Source organism: Hyaena hyaena, unplaced genomic scaffold (assembly GCF_003009895.1).
Source record: "Hyaena hyaena isolate Hyena2069 unplaced genomic scaffold, ASM300989v1 scaffold_470, whole genome shotgun sequence".
Classification (NCBI taxonomy): domain Eukaryota; kingdom Metazoa; phylum Chordata; class Mammalia; order Carnivora; family Hyaenidae; genus Hyaena; species Hyaena hyaena.
This window is the reverse complement of record NW_024081101.1, coordinates 494028-517731: the sequence shown is the minus strand read 5'-3', so window position 1 is coordinate 517731 and position 23704 is coordinate 494028. Positions and strand designations below refer to the sequence as shown.

Sequence of the window (23704 nt, the reverse complement as noted above, 5' to 3'; positions counted from 1 at the left end):
CCCTCCCCCACTCATGCTCTGGCTCTCTCTGTCTCAAAAATAAATAAAACATTAAAAAAAAAAAAAGAAGTGTTTTCTAAATTTATAAGAGTTGGGACACCTGGGTGACTCAGTCAAGTGTCTTGAGTTTGACTCAGGTCATGATATTTGCAATGGATTTTATTTGAAAATGGATTCTATGTTAGCAAAGAAAATTCACAAGGTGTGTGTATGAGTGTATGTATGTGTGTATCTGAAGATTGCTAAGCAGGAATTTATTTTGGTTATGGTTCTTTATTTTCCTATTACATTTTTGAGGTTTGTATGGTACCTATTATTGTCCTATAAATTATTACCTCATATACTGTTACAAAAATTGGTACAAGGAGTTGTCTGAATACAGTAATATATGTCCTTAAAAACAAAATATTCATACGTTGTCATTTAATACCAAAAAGCTTACCTATACTGTTTTTTTTTAAATTTATTTTAATTCTACTTAGTTAACATAAATTCTGATATTAGTTTCAGGTGTACAATATGGTGATTCACCAATTCCATACATCACCCATTGCTCATCACGAGTGTACTACTTAATCCCCATCACCTTTGTAACCTATCGCCCCACCTACCTCCCCTTTGGTAGCCATCAGTTTGTCCTCTATGGTTAATAATCTGTTTCTTGGTTTGTGTCTCTCTCTCTTTTTCCTTTGCTCATTTTGCTTCTTATATTACACATATGAGTGAAATAGTATTGTATTTGTCTTTCTTTGCTTCACCTATTTCACTTAGCATTATACTCTTCCATTCATGTTGTTGCAAATAGCAAGATTTCTTTCTCTTTTTATGGCTGAATAATAGTCCGTTGTATATATACTTTTCTTTCATGAGGCCAAAGATTCAGAGTTGAATAACTGCTTATAATTTATTAGAAAATATAAAATAGATAAAGTTAGATGATACTGTAAATATCTCAGTCGCCCTCCATTCTTGATCCCTTTTCTGTATTCATGTTCTCACCTTCTATACTGATCTTCAAGCGCATTTTTCGATATAATTATAACTTTAGCATTTCCATAGTATCATCCTCAGTGGTACCAAGAGGTATTGGGGAGCCTCAGGGTGCTCAACTGCCACTAGCAGAGAATAATCTTCATGCCAAAGTGTCCCATTTTGGGCTGGCCTGCCCTTGGGCCCTACAGTATCAATTTTAAGAATTAGATGTTAATCTATTATTTAATTCCATCTTAATTCCATTAAAATATATAGTAAGATTTATCCTTTCATAAAAATTAAAAGCTCGTACGTGACGTTTTTCAAAATATATCACATCCTACTTGATATTTTATTTTTTTTAACAAACATTTTTATCTGTTAGTGTCATGGGAAAAGCACCTGCCAACTACCTTACATCTTAGATACCTTTATACAGCAAGCATTTTCATATCTTGGGCTTATTGGGGAAACTGATACTAAATAAATAACAAGAAGTTTTAAATTCAATATTATTTATAATTTTAACAACACTTTACACTTTTAATAAGATATTTTTACTTTGGTTTGTTGAGATTTTCTTTGGGTGAGCCACTCACCTGGAAATGTAAGTTTTATTGAACGAAATATAGATGTAAATTACCTTTTTTTCATTCATTATGTATATATATATATATATATATATATATATATATATACACACACACACAAACACACATATACATATAAAGTTTATGTATGTGAGGCATATAGAACAGTATTGACTTGAAGTATTCCTTACATTGACTTTGCCTAAGGAATAAAATATTACCAGTCTATGAAGTCCCCCTCCATGCTACGCTCCCCAATTATGCTTCCATCCCCTCTTCCAGATTCTCATTCTGTATTTGTTATTTATGGTCTTACCTACAGTTTTATCATACATGTACATATTTTCAGTGAATAATTTTAGTTTATTATGCACTTAATACTGTAGAACAGCCTATAAGACATTATTCCAACTTAAGGAATTTTAAGCAACTTGAGGAAATAAGATATGTATACATTAAAAGTTCAGAATGTAAAGTTGCTTTTGATTGCTTAAGGTTGTGAGGGATCATAGAGATCGTATATCCCAACAGTGTTTAAACTTATTTTTCTTTAGCAATAAAATTTCTGTAAACAAGATCTAACTTAAAGAAGACTGAAACATAAAATTAGAACTGCTCAGGTGAAGCATGGGGTTTTTAGAACCCAGCTGCAAATTCACTAAGAAGTTAAAACCTTTTTTTCCCCTTTATTTATGATGTAACTGTGTCACACATAGTTTATGTGAATTGTTCAAGTTTACTCAATTTAATTATGCCAGAGCCATTTTAAGAATCTAGAACATTCTGCCTTAGAATTGAGCATAAACTTTTTCTATGATATACCATATTAAAAACAGAAACCAAAATGAAATAAAAAGAAATAAATAAAATTAAATAAAGCAGTGGATAGGTCAGAAGTATGTTAGTAAAATGTGTACACGAAGCTGAAAGGTAGTGGAAATGAGGGAAACCTGCAGATCTTAATGCATATGGACATTGTGTGAGTTAGACCAAAATCCTGGCCAGTGAAATCTCCATGGCTAAGTTAAAATGGGTGGCTCCTGTATAGTTCAATTCCCTGGTAGCCACACTAGAATTCAGAGCCATATATATATATATATATATATATATATATAAAAAGCCATATATATATATATCTTTTTTTTTTTTTTGCTGGATATTTTATTTTCCTTTTTGTTTAAGATATTTATTTTTGAGAGCGCAAATGTGCAAACAGGAGAGGGGCAGAGAGAGAGGAAAGCAGAGAATCTGAAGCAGGGTCCACAGCTCAGAGCCTGATGCAGGGCTCGAACTCAGAAACCATAATATCATAACCTGAGCCAAAGTTGGACACTCAACTGACTGTGCCACCCAGGCCAGTTATTTCATTTTTCAAGAACAGATAAAGGTCTACATTTTTACGTGAAATCTAGTATACTGCATATTTCTCCCATAAGGTGGAGATTTTTTTTTAAACTTTTGTCCATTGATGAATCTGAAGCACTTGGAACAGTGCCTGGCATTTAGTAGGTGATCAAGGCTTATTTGATTACTAATTTGGAAAGGTTTCTTCATTTAAAAATTGTGTACAAGTCCTGTAAAATATATTTTGGGATCTCAATTAGCTTTGTGACTTCCAGTTCAAAGTTTATTTATTTATTTATTTATTATTATGTTTGTTTGTTTGTTTTTGAGAGACAGAGAGAGACAGAGCACGAGTGGGGGAGGGGCAGAGAGAGAGGGAGACACAGAATCTGAAGCAGGCTCCAGGCTCTGAGCTGTCAGCACAGAGTCTGATACGGGCCTTGAACCAACAAACCATGAGGTCTTAACCTGAGCCAAAGTTGGATGCTTACCAGACTGATCCACGCAGGTGCCTCTATGATACCTCCAGCTTTGATCTTCTTTCTCAAGATTGCTTTGGCTCTTCGTGGATTTTTATAGTTCCATAAATTTTAGAACTGTTTTTTGTTTCTGTGAAAAGTGCTGTTGGTATTTTGATAGGGATTGCACTGAATCTAGATGGATTTTGATAGTATGAAATTTTATTAATATTCTTCCAATCTGTGTGCATGGCATACCTTTCCTGTTGGACCGTATTAAACCAACAGGTTTAATGTTATTTAAATTCTTTTTTTATGTTATTTAAAATTTTGTTTTTAGTGTTTATTTAATTTTGAAAAAGAGACAGACAGACAGACAGATGGCGTGCCAGCCTGGGAGGGGCAGAGAGAGGGAGACACAGAATCCAAAGCAGGCCCCAGGCTCTTAGCTGTCACGGGGCTCAAACACACAAACTGTGAGATCATGACCTGAGTCGAAGTCAGTTGCTTAACTGATTGAGCCACCCAGGTTCCTCATATCTTTTTGTTTTAGATAGAGACAGAAAATGACTTTCTATCACAGCACATGACACCTGAGGTCCAGGAACTTTCTCAAGTAGGCCGGAATCACTGTCTGACTTCTCCGACTCCAGTGCCTTACCTTTCTTTCCTCTTGTGGGTGACAGTAGTGAAGTGAACTTATCTCTGTAGCAAAACAAACATCTTGTGAGAGAACATGGTTCTTAAAACAAATTACTTTTTAAAAAAGCCCACATGGAGGCTTAAGTTTAGAGCCAAAGTATAAACATATAATAATTACTCATCAAAGTAGTTTTATTCCTGGCTTCTGGGGAAAAACAATCTCTTAAAAATAAAATGTCAGTTCTGGATGTGGGATTTGTGATTATATTTAACATAGATATGCTGTATTTCCTGACCACTCCTTAATTTTGGAAGGAGAATATTGTGAGTTTCTAAATACATTTTCATTTACTACTTAGAGTGGAGAAAATTTCAGAGGGGAAGACTAATTAGAAAAACAGTTGCCTGCAATCCAGTGAACCGAGCCCGCCAGACACATTCTGGTTCTTCTTAATATTATGGACACACATGTTATACTGACTGTGGAAAATCAAGAAAAAATGACTTGTTTTGAACTTAAAAATAGGAAACATGAAGACAAAACCCAAATAAGCCTTTGGGTATGTCAGCCTCTTTAACTTGAATTATATAATACCGGTTGGCAAATGCTTTAAAATTGCTGATGGACATTAACTGGACATTATGACACAAAAGCTGGTAAATCAAGTGGCATGATAAAAGGATACTTTTGATTCACCAAGTATTAAAGATTCCCCAAATTAGAACACTCTACCCTTAAACTGTGTGTTTTCTTTCTTTCTTTCTTTTTTAATGTTTATTTATTTTCGAGAGAAAGAGAGAGAGAGCATGAGCAGGGATGGGGCAGAGAGAGAGGGAGATACAGCATCCAAAGCAGGCTTCAGACTCCTAGCTGTCAGCACAAAGCCTGAAACAGGGCTCGAACTCACAGACTGTGAGATCATGACCTGAGCCAAAGTCGGACGCTTAACCGACTGAGCCACCCAGGCACCCCATGAGTGAGATATTTTTTAAAAAGATTAAAATGTTTGGCGCACCTGGGTGGCTCAGTGTCTTAAGTGTCTGACTTTGGCTCAGGTCATGATCTCATGGCTCATGAGTTCAAGTCCCGCATCCAGCTTTGTGCTGACAGCTTGGAGCCTGCTTAGGATTCTGTGTCTTCCTCTTTCTCTGCCCCTTCCCCCCCATCACTCTCTCTCTCTCTCTCTCACAAAAATAAATAAACATTAAAAAAGATTGAATTGTTAGTAGCTATTAACACTTTTTTTCAGTGACTGAAGATATATTCTCAGAAACGAGAGTTTAATCCAAGCCTTGTAATAAACTTCTAAAAAGTGACCTGAAGCACAAGAACTACCTTTTTTATTTTTATTTCTGAGAGAGAGAGAGAGAGAGAGAGAGAGCGAGCATGAGCAGGTGAGGGTCAGAGAGAGAGGGAGACACAGAATCTGAAGAAGGCTCTAGGCTCTGAGCTAGCTGTCAGCACAGAGCCCGACGCGGGGCTCAAACCCACGAACCAGTGAAATCATGACCTGAAGTTGCGCACTTAACCGACTGAGCCACCCAGGCGCCCCACACAAGAACTCTTTAAAGGGCATATTTGCTATCCAAAATAAAAACACATAAAATGTCCAGTCAGTAATGTAAAAGCAGTTTGCTTTGTAATCACTATTATTTAGTTGTTTGAAGCTCATTTTAAGCTATCATTGGAGATAATGAAAAAAGACTTGCTCAGTGCAAAAACTCTCCTAAGGAAAGATTATAAACATTTTATCCTGAATATTGGCTGCTTGAGTTGCTCATGTGTTTAACTTTGCATCATACAATTCATGTTCTGTGCACCACCATGTCCCTGAATCAAAAATGTATTTTCACTTACGGCTATGTAAAACCCATTGCCTGCTAATGCATTTAATATGGCAAAGGCACTTTTCTTAAACACCGTGCAAAATCAGGTTCATTTTGTCATTGGAAAATGAGAGATGTTGAGTTGCTCCAACTTTTAACTTGAATAACCTTGAAAAATAGTTCTCCATTTAACACCCTGTGTTGTGCTTGTCTTGCAGTCAAGTGAATTATCTTCGCTACTGGAGTGTTACGTGACACCAGCTATTCGGTTACCACTGCTGTAAAAATAGCTCTGTCCCCACACCCCTTCGATAGGGTTGCTTCTAAGACCCTGATTTTTTCTAATCTATAGCTTAGCCCTCAAAGCAACGTGGCCTCTTGCTGTTTCCTTCTCATTATCCCTGCAGTTTCAATTATATATGCGACTCTTGGCTTTATTTTAAAACAGTTGTGCATTGCTGATGAGCCCTGAAGTCACCAGGGGTGGCTGGTGTCAATAGTGAGTCTATGCAGAGCTATTTTTATCCATAAAGCCGTTTACTTCCTGTATGACGAGAGGTGCTGAAGTGAAACGTGCCTCCTATTATACCCTCGGGTTGTGTTCACAGCATACTGATTAAGGGGCCAAGACTAGAGCAGGCTGCTCAGGGTTATGCTGAGGAGTAGGGCGTTCTCCACATATTTTTGAACTCTTCTTAGAAAAAGCATCGGGGCAGAGCACATCTAATTCTTTTGATAGCACAGCTGTGTACATACACCCCTGTATCCTGGTTTCTGCTCAGAGGCTGTGCTCTTAGATTTAATTTTCTTATAAGTCATTACAGCCATTATTGTTCATTTAAACCTTAGCAAGAGAAGTATTACTAGTTTCCAGTGTGTGCTAGAGGATTCCATGTATTTTATCTCCTGGACACTTATGTGTTATAGGGAGAGAAGACTGTCCACATTGCTTATTTACTTTTTTATATAAATTGTGTCTATGTATGTGTATATGTATTTTTTTTTTTTCCAACCCATCTCAGCACTCTTAATAGCTTCTTACCCACAGGCAAATCTATAAGCCTCTTCGCAGAAGTCCTTCTATGGCCCTCAAACAGGAGTCTTTCCGGTTCTGCTTTTAAACATCCACTTGGAATCTTCTTGCAATGGCCTGGAACCCCAGTGTTTGCTTTATTGCCTTATACCCACCCGGATTTTGCCTCTCTGACTGTTGGAGACTGTCCCATTGGAACAAGAGTATCTGAATGGCTTTTGTCCAAGAATGCTCTCAAAAACTTACCTTCTACCAGCCAAAGCTATAAGCCAAAGCCATGACCCTGAGCAACCTTGAAGCCCCAGAGTCCAGGCTTAGACTAGCACAGTACCCCACACTTTGCTCCCGTGTGAGAGAAGATTGTATTTTACTCAGAAGTACAACTCTCCTTTTATAATCCTGGAGAATTTAGTTGTGGTGAATTAAAACAGGAGTATAAAATATTTTCTCTGGTTCCATCCTTAATCTCTGTCATGGTATCACATAGTTAAACCAGTTGCACTGTCGTTTCTTGTAGGTAATGAAACAAAACAAATCATTATTGGGTAAAATAAATTTTGTCATCCTCTCTTTGTTGTTATGGACTGAATATTTTGCTCTCCAAAAATTCATATGTGATGGTATTTTGGAAATGAGGCTTTTGGGAGGTAACTGTGTTTAGATGAGGTCATGAAGAGGTCCTTGGGATGGGATTAGTGTCTTTATTTTTTTAAATTTGTTTAGTGTTTATTTATTTTTGAGAGAGAGAGAGAGACAGAGAGAGAGACAGAGCGTGAGTGGGGGAAGGTCAGAGAGAGAAAGAGATACAGAATCCAAAACAAGTTCCAGTCTCTGAGCTGTCAGCACAGAGCTTGATGCAGGACTCAAACCCACCAACCGTGAGATGGTGACCTAAGCCGAAGTCAGATGCTTAACTGACTGAGCTATCCAGGCGCCCCAGGATTAGTGTCTTTATAAGAGACACGAGAGAACGTGTTTGCTCCCTGTCTGCCATGTAAAGGTACAGCAAAAGGGTGCAGAAGGAGAGCTCTTACCAGAACCCGACCATGCTGGCTTCCTCATGTCAGACTTCCATTCTCTAGAACTGTGAGGAAATTAACTACTGTTTGAGCCATCCAGTCTCTGATGTTTTGTTATGGCAGCCTGTGATGACCAAGGCACTTGCATTGTTCCTCGAGCTGATACTTGATTTTGTTAGAACACGGAGACACAAATGATGGCAATGACAATACCAGTGACCCATCTAATTTTGCTATCAAAAAGCAGCTTTGTGTGGATAGAAATACTGGTTAGCTCTTACCACAGTAATGCTGTGTAAGAAGTCTTCCTCTAACTTAATGGCTTTCACCAGGCATTTATTCTCATTGTTAAGCAGGACTGACTAATGTAAGATGGGCTGGACTTGGTGGCTCTGCTTCAGGGTGCAGGTCTGCTGGGCTTGGCTTCAAGCTACAGGTTGAACTTGGATTTGTCCAAAGTATCACCTGTGGAGGCCCAAGCTGAAGGGGCAGTGGCTCCCCAGTGCATGTTATGCTTGTGGGGGCTCACAGAATGACAAGATATCAAGCCCAAACATGACTCTGCACATTTCAAGGCTATGTTCTTGTCATCTCTGTTAACATACAGTTGACCAAAGGAGATTATTTGTCCCACCATAGGCCATATATATAATTTTATTATCGAGGAGTAAAAAATGAGACCAATAAATCAATTTATTGCAGTAGAAAAAGTAGGAGCTTATTTATTAGTGGAAAAATTAATTTCAGTGGATATGTCGCTTTTATTTGTGAATTTGAAAACATTTCCAAAATATATTTCATTTCCCAACTTAACTGTGATTATGGCACAAGAAAAACTTTTGAAGTGTCCAAAGCTCACTACTTTGCTTATGACCCCACTGTTTGCCACAGTAAATGTAATCATCTCCAAAGTCGTTATTTTAAGGCTTTGATAATGATTAAGATTTTACCGAGGAGAAAAATGATCACTATCCCGTCTTAACAGGGTACATATCATACAAGATGCTTAATGCACATCAGACATATCCTGTAATCCTCTGTTGAAAACCACAAACATAGGAGATGGGTGATGTATTCTGCTAATTTTGTAGCAAAGAAATGGAGAGCAAGAGCAAATGGGTGACACGTGTGTCTGAGAGGACCCCGTTGGGGAACTGTGGTATAATCTGGCTCTAAATGTGGCCTTTTACGTTACAAGGAACAGAGACAAAAATCAGCTTATTGTGAGGTTGTGTAGGGAAATAAGGAAGGTCAGGAAACTGTCATAACAACTGAATAACCAAACATCAAGGAGACTGTAATGTCACTTTGGAGAACTGCAGTCACAGAATCTGATTTCATGGGTAATCGGACCACTGAAGTGGACACAGTACAGCAGCTCATCTTCCATTATAGATATTGTGCCACCATTCCTAAGAATTAACTGCTTTCAAGCCCTGCTTCTACTATTACCTCTACTCCCTAGAGACAGATGATTTTCATTCTAATATAAACTTTACAAAAGAAAGTGTTTGATAAGGCAGCTGGTCGCCATCATGTATGAGAGAATCAAGTCCTTAACTCTTCCCTTGCCTTTGAGTTGGTTTTAGTCCTTGTTGCTCATGTTTGAACAGTTGTCATGGCCAGGGGAATAATGTGCTCGTTGCCTACAAACACACAGAACTTAGGAGAAGCACTTCTTCCTAAATTCTATTTGGTATCATATTACCAGAGGAAGACGACGTAGATACTGGAATGCTAGATCGCAGCACATGTTTACAACAAGCAGTGTCCTTTTTAAATCCTGTCATTTAAAAAATTTTTAGGTTTATTTATTTTGAGAAAGAGAGAGCGCGAGAGCGAGAGAGAGCATGTGAGCAGAGGAGGAGCAGAGAGAGAGGGAGACAGAATCCCAAGCAGGCGCTGCCCTTTCAGCACAGAGCTCCTGTGTGGATCTTATGAACCATGAGATCATGGCCTGAGCTGAAAGTAAGAGTCAGTCACTTAACTGAGTGAGCCATCTGGGCCCCCCTAATCCAGTCATTTTTATTCTTGATTGCCTATTAGCATTACCTGCTTGGCTTTATACATGTACCTTGTCCCAGGTCACATGCTAGAACAACTATGAATTCTGCCTGTTAGGCTCCCATTGGCCTGCTATCAAAAGCTCCTCAGGTGATGGTAATGTGCCAAAAGCAGACCTAAAATATGAATATTGCTAGTTCCAGAGGGAGGTGTCTGTGTGGTGTAAGAGGCTGGTGAGTTCTAGAGAGTGTTGGGAGGGATGCAACTGGATCAGAGTGTGGGGGCCTGAGTGGTAGGCAGAGGTTAGGTCACACGCATATTGTCGGCAGATTTTAGCTGTATGTTCTGTGATCACACCAATAGAGAACCTCTCTGCTGTTAAGGAAATTGCTTGAAGTCTAGTGAGCAGTGCTTTCCAAGTTGCCACCTAGCCATTTTAATAACTGATGAGTCAGGGAGGGTTCGGTAGCTTTCATTTCCATGTCACATGGCTATACTGACCATGGACATAAGCAGGCGGGGTCCCTAAAACTGTTGTCCGATTCAAGGGTGGCAAGATTCCAGATCTAAGGAGAGGAAATCCGGTTACTAGTCTGAAGCGGAAGAGCTTCAAATCAACTGTGACAGCAGCTACTATAGCCTCATGCTGCCAGCTCTGAATTGTCATGGTTTTCTACTCTGTCAATCTTCGTTAACGATAACTGTATTGGTGGTTATATCACATAGTCATATATAGATTGTGAACCCTTCTCACATATTCATTTTGTCTTTGCAACGGCCTGGTGAATCCACCACGGTTTGTCCCATTTTTATTGATCAGAGAACAGAAGTACAGAGAGACCGTGAAAGTTGTGATGATAGTAAGCGTGAGAGTCAGAGAGAGAAGCCTGGTTTTTGTCATTCCCCTTCTAGGTTGCTTGATTGAATTGTCTCCACCACCTTATTTTATTTTTCCTTTACAATCTTTGATTCCCATAAAACCTATCAAAGAGAAGAAAATGGAAGAGTGAGGAAATGAAATACAATTTAGATCAATTTTTAAATTTACTTTGACTGAATCTGGCACTCTTGTTACAAGATGTGGATTCGAATCCTAATGATTCTAGTGTTGTTATTTCATCTTAATTTATATGATCTACTTACTTCTCTTTCAGTCTCTGTGTCTGTCTTTTAATCTAGCTTTCTTTTTTGCCTGTTACATATTTGAGGAGTTTGTCGAGAAAAAAAATCTCTGGTTTTCATTAGTTATGTGCCAGATACACAGACGGGTGTGTATATGGCAGGAATTAATGTTGGCCTCAAAACTCAGATGTGGAAGAAATGTGAGCCTGATTTCTTGCCATATTTTCGAGCTGTACTCCACATCAACACTGTCTAATAGAAATATAATGTAAGCTACACATGTAACTTAAAACTTTCTAATAGACACTTTAAAAAGTAAAATGAAACAAGTGTAATTAATGACATATTCTATTTAACTCAATATATCTAAAATATTATTTCAATATGCAATCAATATAAAAATTGTTGGTAAGAGGGATGCCTGAGTGGCTTAGTTGGTTAAACGTCCAACTCTTAATTTTTGCTCAGGTCAGGATCTTGCTGTTGATCATTTCACGCTCCACCTTGGGCTCTTCCCTGATGGTGTGGAGCTTGCTTGGGATTCTTTCTTTCTTCTCTCTCTGCACCTCCCCCACTCTCTCTTTTTCCTTCAAAAATAAATAAACTTTAAAAAATGTTGATAAGACATTTCATATTCTTTTCTTTAAGTTTATTTATTTTTGAGAGAGTGAAAGAGAGAGAGGGGACAGAGAAAGAGAGAGGGAGAGAGAATCCAAAGCAGGCTCCATTCTGTTAGCACAGAGCCCAACCTGGGGCTCGAACCCATGAACCATGAGATCACAACCTGATCCAATGTCAAGAGTTGGACACTTAACCGACTGAGCCACCAGGCACCTCAGACATTTCACATTTTTAATAAGAATCTATTACGTCTTCAAATCCCAGTGAGCATTTTACACTCCTAACACATCTGAATTCAGATGTCAAATTTTCATGGGATAAAGTAAGTGAACGGTTGCCCCGTCAAACAGATGAAGTTGTGTTGAATGGAAAAATTGTCTACACTGCTTTGGTTTTAAATTAAAGTGAAAATTAGGCAAAATTACAATTTCTCTTTCTCAATCATGGTAGCCACATTTCAAATGCTCCCTAGCCACTCAGTAGCCACAATTGGACAACACAACTCCAGTTTATGAAAAATTTTCTCTTCTTGAATTTCCCAACTTGGAGCTCTTCAGCCTTTTCCCTATCAAAACCAAAGAAAAGGTGTGTGTGTGTGTGTGTGTGTGTGTGTTTCTGTGTCTGTGTCTGTGTGTGTGCGTATCTCAGCAGTTGCGTTCGAAATAGGTTGCGTTCGAAATATTTTCCTCTTGGAGTCCAGTGGAAAATAACTAGCTGGCTCAGTTGGTAGCACATATGACTCTTGACCTCAGGTTGTAAGTTTGAGCCTCATGTTGGGTGTAGAGATTACTTAAAAATAAGATTAACAAAAGAAAATAACTAGAATCTTCCTCTAAGACTCTCTCACCTATGCCCCAAGAACCACATTAGGACAAATTAAGTGTGTGCCTTTTCCGTGTGATGGGTTCTTTTGCCTCCATATCTGTATACCTGGTGTCAATAGACTTGCCCTTCCTGTTCTAGGAAATGTTTTGGGCCTTTTACTTACTTACTTCCCATTTTACGTATTTATTTGTTTTCCTTATTTTTTTAAAAATCTTCATTTATTTTTGTGAGTGAGACAGAGCACAAGCAGGGGAGAGGCAGAGAGAGAGGGAGACACACTATCTGAAGCAGGCCGCAGGCTCTGAGCCGTCAGCACAGAGCCTGTTGTGGGGCTCCAGCCCACAGATCACAAGATCATGACCTGTACCAAAGTCTATTGCTCAACCAACTGAGCCCCCCAGGCACCCCTTACTTATTTATTTATGTACTTAAATCTTTACGTCTTTATGTATTTAATTACTTATTTATGTTGGAATAAATATTAAAGAATTTTTATTTTCTTATGATTTTAAACTAATTGATTACACAAAAGACAGGAAGTTTGGTCTTTTTAGGCCTCAGAGTCTGAGGTTAAGTTCATTTCCAAAATCCTAAAAGGAGTTCACTATTTTCTTCTGCAGCTGGGATCTGTGGATCTACTAGGACATTGAAAGCAGTCGTTAGGACATCACCATGTTATTGCCATTTTAGAAACTTGCTGTGACTTTTGAGTGCCTGCTTCATGTCTCTTTCCTGTTTCTCTCTCAGGGTCACAGGCTTTTGTCTCAAGATCACTTGGCTTTAATTCATGTCTGTGATTTGTTACCAGTTTGCATTGCAGTTCAGGTGCTGGATGGGTGTTCTCCGAAATCCCCAGATAAGCCTCTACATGCAGTGGCAATGAATCTCAGTAATTGCATTTTTCTGTATCTGAACTTAATTTATGTGTTAAGCCTCCTTTCTGTGAGATTCTACACATTTAATCACCCAATTTCAGGCTGATGTGCCCTACTTTTCTCTGAGGTTTCATCTTAAGTTTTTCGAAGGGGGCCGATAAAGTGCCAAGATTTGAAGGTGGGCATGAGTTACCTGATCCTATGCATGTTGATCCTGTAGGGACTTCATTCCTTGTTTCTAAGCCCTAGGCTCTTCCCTATCACTGTACAGACAACAGACACAAGGCTGCTGGTACTTTGTCATTTGAGGGTCCTCTGAAAACCCATTAAGCACAGTGTTCTCTGGAAGCTCGTGGGATATTATTCTGCTTCACCCTTGGTCTTGCCAAAGTGCATAGATGCAAGGTGGCCATCTCATCACATACATGGCACATCCCAGGCCCTGGGGCAACTGTGGAGTCCTTCCTGTTGCTTTCTTGGTGGGCTGCAGTAGGCAGTGAAGCTCAGTTACTTTGGCACTTGGATTCCCCCAAATTTGTTTGTGGTGGTTGTTGGTGGTGGTGGTGGGGTCTGGTGGTAGTAAGGGTGGTAGTGGTATTTATTTAATCATTTCTTTCTCTCAGGAACGCACTTGTTTCTAATATTCTTGCTTCTCCCGTATCTTACCTTCTCCAAGCAGTCTGCAAAACTATTATCTAGACTCAGAGATGGAGAAAATGGGTTAGATTTTTCACTTTATTTCACAAATATTTTCTATGCCTGGACTTAAGATCTTGAAAAATTAAAAAAAAAAAAGATTTTTTACTATTTCCATTAAGATTGTAAGCTTACGGCACCCTCCCTCTTGTCTGACTAGGGAGAGCAGGGCAGGGTTTCAACAGAACACATAGTATTTTAAGGAAAAATGTTGGTTAATATCTCAAAATATTGTCCCAACATGCAGAAGTTAAGAATTGATTTATTTTCCAGAGCCAAAGTGATCCATCTGAAACCACTTTTGTGTTCAGATTGAAAATACGACTCTGATTGGCCTATATCTTAGCTTTACTATATCGTTAAGCTTTTTTCAATTAAGGAAAAAAAATGTTCTTTTTGTTCACTCTCCTGTAACAGTAGATGGAACATCAAGGGAGGAGAATTGAGAGAGAGAATTTTGGTTTCCCTTTAGAAACAATGATTTTTACCAGTTTGTCCCAAGTGATTGGGAGTTTAAGTATTAATGTCCCCCATTCAGCATTATCATTTCCACAATTAGGCAAATAGAACCTTACAAAACAATTCTAGGGTAATGTGAACAAGATTTTTTTTTTAAAAAACCTTGATTCAGATGGTAATTGGATATCAATATGCAGAATGTATTTTTCCCCAATCTTAGAAATTATTCGGAAAATCTAAGTGCTAGATCAAGCAACAAAACAAAGGAAAACACTTCTGATATTCCACAGATATATTCAAAGTGAACAGAAAATACACAAGACTTTTCTGATTCTACTTGCCTTGAGTTATTATTCAGCATTGAGATATTTTCTGCCAAGGGTATGACAATGAATGGGTTTGTTTAATGTAAAATTTCAAAAGATTCTTCAAAAGTGACTGGTAACTATAAAGCTTATTTACTTACCAGGCAATTTATTTTGGTTTAGGTGAGTTATCAAAAGAGATAAATGCAAATGGATATATGTGTTGCCAAAATATCTGTTTTCAGAAAGAAACATTTCCCTTTGGGTTGTTATATTGAGCTTTTCATCAAAATCTGTTACTTAGTTCAGTGTTTAAGCCCTATTAATGTACCACAAAGCAGAGTAATTTTGCACTTATTTTTGTACTTCTGTAAATTTAAGGTATTTTACATTAATCTTATTAAACACCTGCAAGGAGCAACTGACTTAGTAATATTGATTTTTAAGTAAGATATAAAATTTATATATTTAGTGGCAATTTGGGGAATATTTTCATACATTTTTAGCTGAAATGGTTATTTGGCAACAGACACAGCATTTTTATTTGTAGATTGAATGGGAAGGTGGCAAAGAAGGCTAATTACCACATGTGAAAAATATCAGTCTCAAACACTGATCATTTTCCTCAATATCTAATCACATTTACATGGATTTGGAGGAAAATGTGAAAGTTAAATACTTTTTAAAATTATTGAAGTACAATATTTTCTCACTGGATGGGTCAAATAATTAGTTTCTCCAATAATGGTTTGATTTCTTACCTATTCAGTTAATTTCAGTTGGCACTTTCTGTGCTGACTGGATGAGGAGAGGTAATGTGCATTCTAGGACTATGTGGGAGTCAGGCTATTGACATGTAGAAATTCCATGGAAGTGCTGGAATGCAATAAATGATCAGGATTTTTATGTTAAAAAGTGTGGTTTATTTTTGATAAACTTTTAAGTAATAAAATAAGGCATATGTATTATTAGAGTCTGGATGGGAGGACATAGAAGAAGGCAAAAAATCAACCATATTCTTACTTCCCAAGAAAAGTCATTAATGCTATTTTGGCATTTTTGGTCAAGTATCTTTCTATTTGAAATGAGGTTTTCCTCTCTATATTTTCTTATTTGCTTATTTAGCTGTGATACTGCTATATTTATAACTCCTTATCCTTTTTTATTTACTATCATGCACACATTTTTATGTAATTATAGACTCATCCTAAGTGGTTAAATAGTATCCCATTCTATGAACATGTCACGATTTACTGAAAAATTCAGGTTGTTTAGATTGTTTAATGTTTCTTTATTTTTGGGAGAGAGAGAGGAAGAGAGAGTGAGAGCAGGGAAGGGGCAGAGAGAGAGGGAGACCTAGAATCTGAAGCAGGCTCCAGGCTCTGAGCTGTCAGCACAGAGCCTGACACGGGGCTCAAACTCATGAACTGTGAGATCATGATCTGAGCCGAAGTCTGACCCTTAACCAACTGAGCGACCCAGGTGCCCCTAGATTATTTTTATGTTTTTACTGTCCTAAAAAAGACCTTATTCGGCCAATTTTGTGTATGTGTTTCCTTTAAACAGCTTCCAGGACCTGAAATTCTTAGATCAAATCATACTAACTTTTTAAAAAAGGGATCTTCATATGTATCATGGAAACATATAGCACAATTGTTTTACCAATTTGCACTCCCATCGAACAAGATATGAGGCTACCTAATTTCCTAACCTGGCACATAAAAGTTAATGTGCATAAATAGTTGATTTCATAGAACTATTTCATGCAACCAAAATTTAGCTCTAGAGATATTAGATTTTGAAGATAATATTAATCTTAGCATGTTTGAAAAATAATACTGACTTCATGAGCTAACATGTATATTAAGAAAATGTTTTTATATTCCAGGGAGGCTATCATATGAGCTTTAATACATAGTTCATATGTGTTAGATATAAACATGTATTTATGTTTTACATATTTTATATATCCTATATAGTATATTTTACCTATTATATATAATATAAAAATAATGCAGATATACTTTATCTTTTATATTGGTATTCACTCTATTGTGTCTTTTTACTATGTTTACTTTTCCATTCAGTCTTTACCAAATTACTTTTAGTTTGATTGCAAACTAAAACATATACAGTAAGAATTTGAGTTGTATTGTGAATAATATGTTCTTGGAGTCTAGATTCTGAGAGAGAAAGAAAGAGAGCAAGAGAACAAGGGAGTGTGTTTATATACTACCTGAAATGAAATTTGATTTCCTCAAGGGAAACAATCATGGATCCTGCAGGACATTTAAAGTTTTCTAGGAAATATTAGACTATTTTATTCTCAAGTCTCAATTTTGATTTCCACATGTTGTGTAATGCACCAGAAAGACTGTATTGCTTTTGTTTTACAACTTCTCAATAGGGGAATTTCAACACATTTCCGTTTCTTCTGTGGGTTTCTCTCAGTTAACAAAATTTTCTAGTTTTTATAAAATAATATTGACTTTCAAAAAAATTTTTAAAAGCCATCTAATTATTTTAACTTATTCTTGTGTGCATGGGTTTAGATAAAAATAAATTAGTTATACCAGTAGTTTATTTACCTAACCATTAAAAATTAATATGTGTGTTTTCTTTATATTTATATACAACTGGGGAGTTTGATATTTATGAAAATAATAATGATTGACTGTTGGTTTTTCCAGTTTCCCCTCGAAGTCTTAGGCTTGCTTTTATCAGTGGTGCACTTCAGAGATGCGAAGTCATAAACTTACCTTCCATCCTCTTTAGTAGTCTTAATATTTTGCATCCAGCCATAGGAAGCAGCCTGAAACCTCTAATCGAAATCAAAGGTTACACCACAGGGGTGCAATATCTCTAATTTGTCTTGGAATGATGCAGTAGCTTCCCTTGACTGCTGTGATTAAATTCATTCTAGTTTGTTCAGTTAATGAGAATAGCACATCTTAACCCATAGAAGATTCTCCTTTTTTTTTTTTTTTTTTTTAAGGCCCCATGACTCTGAGCAGATTAGCATCATTATCAGGAAATAATACTTAGTAAATGAATGCACGTGAGTGGCACTAGGCTAAGATCTCTACAAATCAAGTCACAAGAGTATATTCCTTGACCTTCAGCTTCTGACTCTCCAAAACACAGCAGTTGCTCAAGCATGTATATAGATGCATTAAATATGTAGTACAAAACTCAAGAACATCCTGAAATTTGGGAGCAGTAAAAGCAATTTGTCCTTGCCACGTAGCTGGAGATAAAATTAGTCAACATCCTGGAAAGATGCAAAGCTGGTGGTGGTAGATACATCACCCTTGTTTGGTGGGTTCACTGATCACTTTCGTACTTTTCTGCACTTGTAGTTCTGAGGTGGTGAGTTCTGTAAAAGAATGGTTTCTTATTGCAATTGTAAAGCTTGTGTATTTCATGGTAGTAGTCTGGGAAGAAACAGTATGTGAAATACAGGTTCCAAGGTATGTTCGTGGAGCCTTAGGGATGAGAGAGTGGAGTACAGCTTAGTAGATAATTGTCTAAGCTGTGGTACCACACAGACCTGGTTCACATTCTGACAACTTCATGTCAGTTTTAGGACTTGAGGGCATATTCCTCAGTTTTTATTTAGACTTCTCATCTTTTAAATGAGTATTGCTAAATATCATTCTCTTCATGAATTTTTGTGGAGGATTTTAAATGAGACAATGTATAGGAAATGCCTGGCACCTAATGAAGACTCAATAAGGGTAGCTGCTGATTAGCTTTAATTATCTAGTTTATTTATTATTAGTTATTACATTAATTATTTTCCTGGCACTCAACTGTCACTTAATATATGTTCCTTGTTTTCTGTGTACCTAATTGGAAATCATCAGATTGAATATGTCTAGAATTATCATTAGGTGTGCTGCATTCCCTAGATGGTGGGTCTGCAAAGGTTGAACTAGAAAAGAACATCTCTTCTTCCAAATCACCTCTCTATATCTCCTTGCTATATTCTGGATTAAGAATCTCATGCATTTGGGGCCACTGGGTGCTTCAGTTGGTTAAGCATCTGACTTCAGCTCAGATCATGATCTCGTGGTGAGTTTGAGCCCCGCCTCAGCCTCTTTGCTGTCAAATCAGAGACTGCTTCAGATTCTCTTTTCCCCTCTCTCTCTGCCCCTCCCCCTCTCACTGCTCCCCTTCATTACCCCCCCAACAAGGAAAAACACTTAAAAAAATCATGCCTTTGTCCTATCCCTGTCCCTCTTGCCATGTGTGCATTACGAAAACTACAATGCTCCTTTTTATTCTTATCTCCCTGCATTTACATATGAGAATTGAAATAGAGTGCAAATGACAAAGGGATGGTCACACCGTAGAGGTTACAAATACAGATTGGGGTAGATTCCAAGAGAATCTTCTTCCACAGAAGAAATCTAGGCAGGGGTGAGTCGTTGCTGAGACAGAAAATCAGGAGATAAGCACAGCCTCTAGCAGGTGAGGAAACAAAATCCGGGGTAAAAAAAAGGAACATTTGGTCAGAGTAGACTATACTAATGATTCCAGTAGCAGGTAATAGGAGAAACAGCCATGGGCACTGGGTTTAGGATAACACTCTAGACTTGAATGGCCTTGATGAGGCACCAAAGGGCTTTAGACCAGAAACACAGTGGTTACAATGAAGATACATCAAGCTGAGTTTTATTCATCAGATCCAGTCATTCCAACAACCTTAGCTGATCTCCCCAGAGGTGGCCAGGCACTGAAGAGCCACCAAGTGCTGGAATTAAAGCAGTGAACAAGGCAGACGACATCTCTGCCCTCTGTGGAACTTCATTCTAAAGACTTTGGTCAAGGTCCTTGTCTTAGAAGTGGCTGTGCATTGAGTACAAAAAGTGAATCTGGATCATAAAGATGAAGGCAAGAGTCTAGTTTAAGCAGTAGGCTGCTAGACTGGTAGCAATTATATTTTGGCCTCAACTTAGAAAGTAGTGGAAGTAGTGGGGGTGGGGGGCTTTAAATTCCTTTAGTCTAGGGCCAGGCTGGTTCTGGACTAGGAAATAGTGGTGATAATGGCCATAGCATATTTAAGTAGCTTTGTATATAATGGTCAAGGAAAAACAGGCAAGGAGTACAGTCTATCACAACCAAAAAACAAAAAACAAAACAAAACAAAACAAAAAAACCTATATACTTGTCTTTGATTTCCTTCTTTATTAGATAAGCTGAATTTCTGTCAAGTGCTTCCAAAAAGCGTCTACAGAAAGGTAATATTAGAAATGTTAAGAAAAGGGGTAACTTTCTGAGAGTATCATTTTAAGGTACAATAGAGGCCATTTTCTAACAACCAATTTAATTTGTACAAAGCTGGTAGCATATTAACTCTAGAATGGCAGTTTTTAAAAAGAAATTTCCATAGTTAAAGTAAAAATTATTGGAATGGTGCCAGCTAATATCAGGAATTATGCTTTAGAAGTGCACAAGAAAGAGGCAATTACTGGTGTCTAAATAAGAGGCCACAGTAATAGGAAACTCAGATTTCAGTGTATTGTGAATTTAATAAATAAGGTATAAAATTGTCATTCACTGACTAAAATTGATTTTTGACATCGAGCTTCAAGCATGGTCTACATAATCTACTAACAACCTTCTAAGCAGAATTATCCTCTTGGATTTGCTCAGATTGCTTCAGTTCTTTAATCGGTTATGACCGAGACAGTGTGGATAGGTTCCCATTATAGGAGACTCAGTTCATTTATGGGCGAACTTCAGGACCACACCATCTTGTTTATTCTTTGCAACAAGCATGTTTGTTAAAAGTATTCTGATGAAATGTGTTCAATTTTAAGACATACTGCAGAAAACCTGGAAGGTAAGCAAAACACTTTGGAGTTTACCTTAGAAGCAGGAAGGTTTGCATGTTAAGAAAGGTGCCTATGTGCTTGCTTTTTGTTATTTCGGCTTAGCTCGGTTCCCTACACATTGGTGTGCAGATTTAAAATCCAAACATGTATGTAATATGGATGATATAGGGATTTACTAGGCTTCTTTTGGCCATATTTTAATTTTTCTCTCCGTGCTGACTTTGAAAAATAACTATAGAGGAAGACTTCATTCAACTGTGACTGGCATAAAAATGTTTGTTTCATTTTAATACAACTGAGTCCCATCTACAGAAAGAATACATTTGTACATATGGCTGTCCAGATGCTTAAATGCCCCTATGCTAATAGTGGAATCGTTAATGTATTTATATTATGAAAATAGTAGAAAACGATACTGGAAGGTAATACAGAATTAGGTGGCATTTGAAGGAATGTGAGAATTCTTTCTTATCCATTGAATTCAGACCCAAAACTTGTTCCCTAATTCCATTGTTACAGTCACAAGTTTGGGTTTGGAATGGTATGTCAACTGAGAATCCAGTTAACAGACAGAAACCACTCCAGTTATTTTAACAAAAGAGAATTTAGCACAAGGAATTGTGATTCAGGCGTTGGAAAACTGAAAAAGAAAACACAGGTAGCAACTGCATGAAGTAGCTACCACTCCTGACACTGAGAAAACTAAGAGAAAGATTGGAATTGCTAAAATCCAGATGTTTGGAGGAATTGGACTCTACTGATCTGGAACTCCGATCTCCAAGGAGGGAGCATTTGGTTGGCTGAGGCTCGGATCTCTTAGGTAGTGCAAGGGACCGGATAAGACTGAGTCCCAGACATCTGCCAGCCAGTTGGTGCTGCTATTCGTAAGGCAGGGGTGCACTGAAGCTCATTCTGTAAGTGTTAGGGGGAAAATGCCAACTGGATTCAACAGCTGTTACTAACAATGAGCGCTGCTGTAGGCTTGAGGAAGCAAATCTGGGATCCTGCTAATGGGAACAGTCAGTCCGCCGGAAGCAAAGAGGAATGAGTAAGTCCTTTTCCCTACTCTAGTCCCGCTGTTTCCCTATACATTGCCAGATCCTAATGGGGAATCAGCCAGTGAAATGGAAAAATGACTTGCAGAGTTTGCACCTCAGCATCATCAAGCAGAGTAGAGAAGGGTGAACGGGTATGAATCTGAGAAAACAAATCACTAAATAACTGGCACAGATGGTAACGTTTCTCTGATAAGAAATTTGTAAAAGAAAGAAATTATTAAGATGTTACTAATTAGTTATAAATAAATTATTTTCACTGAACTTCAAGGATTGAAAAATGGACAAGCACAATCTTCAAGGTAAGGCAATAGGAAATATATCATATTTTCATTAAAGTATATCTTTTGTTACAGGTCCTTTGCCTTTGCAAAATTACTTTGCCCTCCGGAGAAAGTATTATTTCTTTTTTTTAATGTTTATTTTTGAGAGAGAGAGCATGAGCAGGTGAGGGGCAGAGAGAGAAGGGAACAGAAGATCCAAAGTGGGCTCTGCCCTGACAGCAAAGAGCCCAACGTGGGGCTCAAATTCATGAGCTCTGAGATCACGACCTGAGCTGAAGTGAAATGTTCAAACAACTGCTCTACCCAGGTGACCCAAAAAAGTATTTTTCAAAGATGTGAATTATGATGTAGCAAGTAATCATAGCTGTCTACCATTGGATATTTGGACATTGTAGAACTGACATTATACAATATTCAACATTTCTGAGGGTGCTAAAGATATCCTCTCTAGTGACAGTAAAGGATATTTATTTAGTATTTTCGTAAGTGCAATAATATAGATATGTTAGTATTTTCCTAACATTCAATATATAGCTTATTCATAAATGGACTCAGAAATAGTGACTGTGGTTCTCTCTTAAAAAAAAAAAAAAAAAAAAAAAGCTAGGTCAGAATGCTTTAAGAACTATTTGGAATGTTAACTTCAAAATATTCTAGAGCCAACATAAAGCCAGTGAGCTAAAATTCCTTTTGCTTCAATTGTATTATTTAGAACTGACTTCAAAGAAGAAGAGTTTTAATAAGTGCTCAAACTGTCTAATAGGCTCTTTTAGCTCATACAGTTCAAAGAAGTAGAGCGACAGTGGCATCTACCATTCCTAGCTATTTGTATCCTAATGTTTTTCCAATCTCCGTCATGACTTCAGCTTTATACCGGTTTGTATTCATAAGTAATTAAGTAATTCACTCTAAGATCTTTCGCTTTTTTTCTTTCTTTCTTTCTTTTTTTTTTTTAAATAATTGCTTAGAACCATCAGATTTTAGGGTTGAAAGGAATCTTAGTGTGTTGAATTCAACTAAATTTGATTGGGACTGTACCATGTACAAGCATTCTTGAGTTAGGAGGTGACATTTGAATGGGAAATAGAGAGAGAGAGAGATACGTATATACCTATATATCTCTATCTGTTTATATATCTATATCTAAAGCAATATTATAAGACTATGTAATATGTACTGCTACAGGGGTCTGGAAAATGTGGTAAGGGGGCAGAAGGAGAAATAAAGACCACTTATGTTTCACTGGGGATGAATTGGGTTTGGAATTGATACTTAAGTTTGGCCTTGAAAATTAAAAGATTTTACCTGTCATCATGAATGTTAACAGTGCATTCAATTCCAGCTCTCTCCAAACATTTATCAAACACCTCCTCTTTGCAAATAATCTTTTAGATACTGAAAATATTAAACTGAAAAAGACATGTTTCTGCCTTGTTAGAGCTTTCACCCTAATGGCTGAGAAGGCAAATGCCGGGTAGTATGAAGTCATGAAGCCATTGTGGTCAGGAACCAATGAGTATTTTGCTTTGACTGCGGTGTAGATTTGGGGAGTTTGGCAGTTGGCCCCAAGTGAAGAGGAATCAGGAACGATGAACCAGGGATAGAATGTGGAAGGATGGTATGCCACTTAACTGGGATGAATGTATTCGAAAAATTTGAATGCGATTTTCAAATTTCTTGTTTTACATTTTGGAAAGAAACATTCAATGGCATTGTATGGAGTAGAATATGGA

General features: G+C 37.5%; 1 long non-coding RNA gene across 1 annotated transcript; it reads right to left on the bottom strand.

The window, feature by feature from the left end:
* Positions 1 to 10672: 10672 nt before the first annotated feature.
* On the bottom strand, positions 10673 to 23405 carry LOC120246392. The gene is made up of 2 exons (XR_005532037.1): positions 23277 to 23405; positions 10673 to 10870 (listed from the first exon to the last, which is right to left on the bottom strand). It is a non-coding gene; the product is annotated as an uncharacterized LOC120246392 (long non-coding RNA).
* Between the last annotated feature and the right edge of the window lie 299 nt (positions 23406 to 23704).